Below are 9688 nucleotides of genomic sequence, written 5' to 3'. Positions count from 1 at the left end.
TCATCATAGTGTTTTACATTGAGCACATCAGTGTTCAACTGGTTCTTATAAATGTCTATTCATATGATGGTTTGTGTGTGTCATTTGAAAACAAAATACCATTTTGAGAAGAAATAACATTGTTTTGAATGTAAAGTTTCATTTTGCAGGGGAATTGAGGGGTTTTGCCCATTGTGTGTGTTTTTTTGGGATTTGTGTGTAGAGTTCTGAGAATATGAGGCATGCTTTTAGAAAATGTGTGTAAACAATCGAGAAAAACTGTAATAAATGGCCCCAATTATGAAGTTATTTCACAATTGTCTTGTTCTCAATCTTCTTTTTTCCGCTCAATCTCTCTCTTTGGCTCATTGCTTTAGATCTCTCATATGCAGGATCCACTCAAAGCTAATTTAATTCTGGCTTCCTATCAGCTCTCTGTTCACATACAGTGGGATTTTTGCATTAGGGCAGACAAAAAATATATGTCCCAGAATTGAGCCAATGAAGCAGGCAACCTTTGGCAAGAAAACCCCTTAGCTACACAGGGGAGAACAGAACTAAATAATGATCTGCATGTGGTTACAGTAAAAAGATTAAGCTGAAACAGCTTACATGTGAGAAATTCTACAACACAGTGAAGAAAAATGCTTTCCTTTTAATATTCCTATGAAAGAATAACGTGGCGGCCTATGCGTAATTAATTTTGCTTTTACTGAATATCAGAGAAGAAAAATGAATACATTTATAACACAAAAATAATTTCAGAGTGCCTAATTAGAGGTGTCATAATATACAGCGAACAAAAGGGTTTGATTGCGTTGCTGTAAGGAGAAAATTGCAGGTAATTTTACAGATTTCCTTTATCACATGTATGCAATACTGCACTGTTCAATGAATCAAAGCACTTGGTGTCTTTAAGCATGTCAGCTGTATCTGTATTAATATTTTATAAGAGTGATACACCACGATTGAGTAATGGGTAAAGAGTGATACATTTCATTGTTTATAATTGACTGAATAGCAGTAATAGCTGATCCCTGTATGCTCATCTAAACCCTTTAGATCGTCTTGTGTTATACAAATACTTGTGTATATTCTGTCTTGTCTCGAAATAAGGAAGGAGTTGGTGTTTCCCGGTGGATGGCAGGTCTGAAGCTCTGACAGCACTGAGTCTTTCATTACGCCTGAAGTGCTGCTGCTCTTCACTGCATATTTAATGACTCTTTTTCTTCTCTCCTGTTCCTAGTTCCTGTATAGTGTAGGTACAAGAGGGAGAAGAAAGAAAAAGACTGATTACATGCTGTTAAATAACGGGAAAACAATGCATATTTCACTGTAATTAAACTGTGATATAAACCAGTGTTTCTAAATCTTTTGTCTTAGGCACAGTCCCATCAGTAAGGCCCTTTCATCAAAACCAAACCAGACGTGCGTTTATTAATTTTTTTAAAAACTTGTTTTATACTTGATATAATTTAGCATTATCACCAATATGATTAAAGTGCCCATTTACAATATTCGCTCATTTAACTAAAAACATTGGGAGAAAAATAGACTCATCAAGTAGCTTCTTTAAAATTGAAGCAATTCACACTTCCTGCGTCCCAATTCACATATTATCCGGCCTAAATAATATTTGAAATGAGAAATTATTGTCCCAAATCATAGTATGTTGAAATGAGTATTCCAAAGATAGCCGTATGGTGTACTTTGTCCAGTTAAAATCCAAAGTGCAATTTATGCCACTGGGCACAGATCCATGCACACTCTAATGGCAAATATTGGCCACAACCACTGATCTATATAGAATGACATTATATAGATCAGTGGCAACAACCCATTGCGTTGGACTAGGATTCGAATTAGAACTACACACACAAAACAAAATTGTGGATTTGCAAGACTGAAAATTAAGTATAGAGGTTTAGATAAAGAGGGTTGAATCAGTATCTAACCTGACGAAAAGAAATGTTATCCGCATTATATTTAATCTGCAACAGCATTGTGGACTTTTATAAAGATACGTTTAGTCATAAACTTTAAAATGCATCATTAAACACATGGTGCGAGTTCTCTGCATGAAAGACCCAGAACTGGCAGATCAACGTGCTACTACATTTCTCTCTGATTCAATAGGAAATTAAGTTAAATGAATGTGGAGGATTTTAACTGTGACAAGATAATTGACATGGCAGTTTCAGTGATGCCATCTTAGATGATCACCCAATGACATAATTACATCATTGATCAACTTTTAGCACCAAATCGACTTGTCTCTAGCAAGAAACTACGCGACAGTGTGGTCTGAAGATTGCCAACTATTCTGTAACACACTTGAAAGTATGTAGGCCAACTATCCTTTGCAAAAAAACTGTATACTTTTAGAGCATAGCATAAGAAGGCGAACTGGGACACAGAAAAGTTCGAGTCGCAACTGTATCGACGAATAATCAACGTCAAACTCCTTTTCTCTCGCGATAAATGCGAATATGCCAGCGTGGGTTGGTCTGTCAGGTCAACATAGCTTTGAATGATTTGTAATTGAGTTAACAACAAGAATCTAATGGAAGCAGCTCCGGTTGAAGACAGCAACTGCATCTAATACCTTCAGATGACATACAGTTTATCTCCAGCTCTGTGAGTCAAAACCACACAAGACACGCGACACACGCGGGATCAATGACTGATTGCCGGAATGCGTTTTTCCATTTTACTATGCTACCTTTTCTATTGTTTTTCTATGTAAACATGTGCTAGACACGTGTTTGACCGTTGCACTCGCGTCTTGAGTCTGTGTGAGTCTGTGTGATTCTGTTCACACCAGACAGGGGTTCGATAAAAAGTTAGTCCTGAAAATTTACTAGTGCAAGTTCAGTTATATAATGCGCAAGTCACGCTCAAATAACAGAAATGGCAGGGGTGAATGTTCTGTAAGCTCTCAAATACAGGACAATTGTCAAAGGTCAAATAATTGTCCATTGTCAATAGTGTAGCGATGCATAAAGCACCTATCAAACAGAAGTCACTTTCAAACCAAGCATCTTTCTGTTGGTCAATCCCCTATGTGGTCAACACAGCAAATTCGTGTGAACAACTTAAACACGAGCGAAATCTGTATGTGGAAATTTTTGCCCTAATGGGAAACTTACGATCATGCAGATTCCTATCGAAATGACTGGATTTAGCTCACAAAAACAGTTGAAACATTCTTTCAAATATTTTTTTCTGTGAACTCCTCTTAAAGCTACAAAAGGGAATTTTGTAACCTCTTACAATAACAAAGGCGTAGATTGATGACGCACTGATAAGCGGAATCATGGAACTTGTCGTCATGCTGATGGATCTAATAATGTTTGTGTGAAAACATTAATTCAACATAACTGGTATGAAGTAAGGCACGATTGCTATTGAGAGACAGATATCAGCGCCACATGCGAGTCCCACGGATATAAAGGAATAATTGGACATTTCATTCTACCGAACTACCCGCAAGTGCTGAATTACAATTCATACAGGTCAGTTTATTTGACAAATTAAACTTGCGAGGTAACGCAGCGCTGTTTCACTTGGTCTACACTATCATACTAAACAGTGTGTTGAAAGTTATAATGTTATTCTATGTGTTAGTTTGTTGGCTATATGAGACTAGCAGTAAGCCAAATCAACATTAGAATACTGATCATATTCTAACATTTCATCATGTTGAGCTATATAACATTGATTCGGTGTATATTTGCTCACCTGCCTAATAAAGTACATGCAAGAGCGGCGTCTCTGTCAAGTCCAAGTTTGTTGCGGAGCTCACGGCATCTCGGAAACCAAACGCTGATATTGATCCTCGTTTTATTTCTACTTTTGTCCCAAAGTCTGCTTGCCATGGTCCATAATGTTTGAACGAAACAACAACAGTGTGAGCATGCCGCTTGACGTAACACAGTTGTCCACGTCTGTCGCCATGGTTACTCCGGCAGTACAAGCGGAAACCAGGTATAATGCGGATATTACGTCATTGACAAGTGACAGGCACTATTTAAAAATGTGAATTTCTCTGAATTTACAAATTCTTGGAAACATTTAGGATAATGTAAGTACACAATTGAAAGAAATATATAACACTGTGCAAGTAGTTTTTGGATATTTTGATACAAAATTCTTACATATTGTACTTTTAAGTGCTCTCTGGTTGAGAATCACAGGTCATTCTCGAGTGATCTAATCATCATCATTCTTCTTCATTTGCTCTAATAATGGAGATTGAATGAGGTGAGTGCTAAGATGAGACTCACCTTAGAATGAGAGAACTTGACAGTGCAGATGCAGTCTTTGGTGTCAGTGCTGTTCTGCATGGTGTACCAGATCAAGGACCTGTGCATTAAAGAGCTCTATATTTAGAAATAATGGTCCTCTTAAACCCGGCTTTGTTCTAGGAAGGGGTACAGAGAAGTAAATGGCAGATGCCTGCATGCATGCATGTAATGATGGTCTCAGTGTAGACTTTGATGAACCATACACATCTGAAAGATGACTGAAGAATAAGAGATGAGTTGCTGTGAGTAGATCTTCTGATCAATAAGACCTGAGGACCTATATTTATATTATTATAGATCTAAAAGTCTGCACAGACGTACATGAAGGTGCCTTAATCATACTTGCACACAAGTGTCCTTTTTCGTTAGATTGTTTTCTTATGAACATGAAGAGAAAACAGTGACTGGAGGAAAAAAAGACAAGAGAGACTTGGAGTGTTTTAATATTTTAGAGAGCTTTTCGACTATGTCTGTAAGCACTCAAACTCAGCCTTTGCCATTGACCCACTGAGATGTCACACATTTAGTCATTTTCCCATGACTCTGCCTTTTCACATTCTGAGTCTGAACAGACACACCACATACATTGTTCAATAATGTCACATGGTGAATATAAGACTGGGTAATGTTCTGTAGTACTCCATGACATTAGAGGTTTTTGAGTTAAAGAAAACATGAAATGGCTTGATGAGTGCAGATTTCTTTCTCGTATTGATGTATTTCCTATTAAAAATGGAAGATATGGACAGGGCACAGATGAAAAATTGCCAATAGGTTTACTTAATATTCGGGAAGGGGATATTCTCATTTTAGAGAGCACTTTATTGGACAAAAATTTGTATACGCCCCTAAATGCAAGATGATATCATCAATATTTTTCTGCTTTCCTGAAGAGTGAAAACTGACTTATTCAAGAGACTGTAACATCTTTGACAATCTATTTGTCAATACATGTCCATATGTTCACTGTTTAAAATCCATCATCTGGGGTGAGGTGGGGGGTACTTGATGAATATGCAAATTATGGTTGTTCAATTGATTGATTACCAGAACAGTGTACCTCTCCCCACACTCCCCCATCCCCTCTCTGTTGTTTCATTTCAGATCAGTATAATTGCCTTACACAGAGCGAGTAAACAGTGTTTATAAGAAGATGTTTGTAGAATGAACGTGTCTAGCATGTCTGAATCTTGTACACAGATGTGTTTACACTTCAAAAATTTGTTTATTGTTGTAAGTGCAGAAATAGGGAATGCAGCCTTAATATCAGATATCTTATTAAAATTAAGGACTTCATACATAAAGAATGTAATGAATTACCCAGATCTGTTACAGTCTAAAAAAGCATGTTTTCACTGAATGGTCAGAGTTATGTTTCTTCATGACTGGGACCTTTTTATTTGAATATTATTTGTATTGTTAGTTTCATTAGGCTGATATTTTTGTTGTTATAAAAAATAGTATGATTTTTTACATTTTAATTATTTCCTTTACCAATTTTGCAACATTTGAACTACTGTTTATTCATATATTTATTTTAGACTGAACATTATTATTTATTTATTAAACGTTTCCAACTTAAAGGGATAGTTCTCCCAAAAATGAAAATTTTGTCATTAAACTCTCCCTCATGTCATTCCAAACCCGTAAGACTTTTGTTTATCTTTGGAACGCAAATTACGATTTTTTTTGATGAAATCTGAGGGCTTTCTGTCCCTCTATTGACAGCTTCGCAACTGACACTTTGACGCTTTGAGCGGTCCAAATTTTCTGGAGAGACTCCTGTTACATAAATTTAATAGATTAAATTTAGGCTTTTATTCACATATAAACATTGATCAGAAGCTCAACCGAACCTGCTTGATCAGTGAACAAACCACTTGCAGAAGCTCAACATAAGGGTAATTAATGAAAACATTTTTATTTTTGGGTGAACTAACCCTTTAAGAGTAACAATGGCAAGGTTTTATTTAGCATGGAAGGGATTGCTTGATAAAATTCAAAGCTAATAAATCTCTTGTTTTGTTTTAAATAAAAGAGAAATTTAATTTTGACTGGCATGAGGGTGAATAGATGATTACCCACAACAATCATGCAACATATTTATAAAAGATCATATATATATATATGCAAAAGCCTCTAAGTGCCATCTGAAATTTTCTTCTAGAATGATCCTTTTTATCAAGCTTGTATATTTAACTTCAGTAATTTCACTTAAATGGCAATGAAAATAACCTATTAATAGTAATTTAAGTGAAATTACTGAACTTAAATAAACGAGCTTGATAAAAATGATCATTCTAGAAGAAAATTTCAGATGGCACTTAGAGGCTTTTGCATCTGAACTCTTCATATATACACTCACCTAAAGGATTATTAGGAACACCATACTAATACTGTGTTTGACCCCCTTTCGCCTTCAGAACTGCCTTAATTCTACGTGGCATTGATTCAACAAGGTGCTGAAAGCATTCTTTAGAAATGTTGGCCCATATTGATAGGATAGCATCTTGCAGTTGATGGAGATTTGTGGGATGCACATCCAGGGCACGAAGCTCCCGTTCCACCATATCCCAAAGATGCTCTATTGGGTTGAGATCTGGTGACTGTGGGGGCCATTTTAGTACAGTGAACTCATTGTCATGTTCAAGAAACCAATTTGAAATGATTCGAGCTTTGTGACATGGTGCATTATCCTGCTGGAAGTAGCCATCAGAGGATGGGTACATGGTGGTCATAAAGGGATGGACATGGTCAGAAACAATGCTCAGGTAGGCCGTGGCATTTAAACGATGCCCAATTGGCACTAAGGGACCTAAAGTGTGCCAAGAAAACATCCCCCACACCATTACACCACCACCACCAGCCTGCACAGTGGTAACAAGGCATGATGGATCTATGTTCTCATTCTGTTTACGCCAAATTCTGACTCTACCATCTGAATGTCTCAACAGAAATCGAGACTCATCAGACAAGGCAACATTTTTCCAGTCTTCAACTGTCCAATTTTGGTGAGCTCGTGCAAATTGTAGCCTCTTTTTCCTATTTGTAGTGGAGATGAGTGGTACCCGGTGGGGTCTTCTGCTGTTGTAGCCCATCCGCCTCAAGGTTGTGCGTGTTGTGGCTTCACAAATGCTTTGCTGCATACCTCGGTTGTAACGAGTGGTTATTTCAGTCAAAGTTGCTCTTCTATCAGCTTGAATCAGTCGGCCCATTCTCCTCTGACCACTAGCATCAACAAGGCATTTTCGCCCACAAGACTGCCGCATACTGGATGTTTTTCCCTTTTCACACCATTCTTTGTAAACCCTAGAAATGGTTGTGCGTGAAAATCCCAGTAACTGAGCAGATTGTGAAATACTCAGACCGGCCCGTCTGGCACCAACAACCATGCCACGCTCAAAATTGCTTAAATCACCTTTCTTTCCCATTCTGACATTCAGTTTGGAGTTCAGGAGATTGTCTTTACCAGGACCACACCCCTAAATGCATTGAAGCAACTGCCATGTGATTGGTTGATTAGATAATTGCATTAATGAGAAATTGAACCGGTGTTCCTAATAATCCTTTAGGTGAGTGTATATATATTAGAAGTCATATTCAACACTTGCCACAAAAATCTGATAGGTCATCTGCCTCTTCGGTTTGATTTGGCATGACACTTCTGAATGCTCAGCATTATTTTATGTATAGAGAGCAAGAGGGAAGAGGACTGTAAAAAATCCTGAATATACAGCAATTATGGAACTTAAGGTATTAAAGTCAAAGTAGACTGGAGGGAAAAAGAAAAGGAGGGGGGATGAGAAAATGGCAGGGTTAAGGCCAGCTCAAATCATTCAATTAATAACCCATTTATTAAAACAAGATATGAAGAGAATTAAATTAACTGCTTCTGCCTCTGATGTGAATTAATCACTGACATATTGTCAAATGTAACATGCACATACCAAAAAAAAACAAAACAAAAACATTACACACAGCACTCTCTTTGACTTTATATTATTTATTACTGTATATGCAGGGTGTGGTTTTCTAAATGTTTAATGCATTAGATAAGCCAATATAACGGCATAGCACAAGCTAACCTTACGAATATAATATAAATGCTGGAACAACTAAAGAATTCAAAACATCACCAGAAATTGATTATTCTTCAGCCTCCAAGCCAAAAACACTGTAAGCCAATATTAGCTTTACCATACAACTTCAACTCCAACCTACAGAGAAATTGGCGAAACATACATTGAAGCTGAAGTAAAGCAGGGCAGAGAGAAACTCAATCAATTATTGATGGTTAAGATGCAGAGAGAGTGCTGCTACAGATGGAGCAAGGGTGGGTGTTAGTGGGATCTGGAGAACCATTTGTGCCAACATCCACCGAAAAAAGCCTGAACCGGAAGTGCTAATTTTTTGGTTTGAGATCAATTAAAAATACAGTGACAAGTGTTGGTGAAACTAAAATATTTGTCTTCTCACATTAGCTTAAAATAAATGTATTAGTATTTATAGTATTTGGTGAGCTGGTGATTGTTTGGTTGGAAAAATAAAGTGAGTTGTGTGTACTTCAGATATAATTGCTTTTTTTGCAGCAAGATATTTTCATGTTGGTTAGGTTCATCGCCACATTCAAGGAGTGTGATTATTCTGAAATAAACCAAGCACTTAGCTATATTTAGAAAATGTGTGAACATGCAGACGTGTTTTTGGAGAGCACCACTTTTACTGAACATCTGGTGTGATAGTCTGAACCCTTGGGACTTTGTATTTATAGTCTTAACTGTTAATTCTCTGGCAAGCCCCGTAAAACAATGTGCGTGTTACTGTTGAAGGGCCGGGGTATTTCTGTTTTGCCAATTTTTATGTTAGGATATATTCTTTCCCTTTTTCCTCCATTTTCAGAAGTCTCTCTATAATTATTATGCAACGCAGTACAAAAGCTTTAATTTTGATTTCATAGTGGGTGAATAATCCTGATGAATGATTAAAATGCATTCAACATGACTGGAATTCATTTCTCAATTTCTCATATCCATCTGAAAAATTCACATAAGTCTTGGGATATAAGACTGCACATAGTCAGGGACTAATTCTTGCCTCAGGACTGTTTATGAAGATGAAATTTATCATAGTCACGAGACTATCACACTGTCACAAAATAACTGAAATATGTATTTGTTTTTTAAGACAACAGATCCTAAATCTTTTACCGTGAATGTTGTTCGACATATCATAATAGTTGAGAAAGAGCAGGCCTCGCATAAGGGAGGGGCTTGTCATAAATCTGACTGTCCTTTTATCAGCTGCCACTGTAATTTATCCGATTTTCTTTCTTTGTGTCTGCTGTTTATTGATTTTGTCTCTGGCTACAATTGGAAACACCTTATGTTGTGGTTTTGTTAGGA

The sequence above is a fragment of the Leuciscus leuciscus genome (assembly GCF_965113295.1).
Source record: "Leuciscus leuciscus genome assembly, chromosome: 14".
NCBI classification, from domain to species: domain Eukaryota; kingdom Metazoa; phylum Chordata; class Actinopteri; order Cypriniformes; family Leuciscidae; genus Leuciscus; species Leuciscus leuciscus.
Note: the sequence above shows the minus strand (reverse complement) of the source record.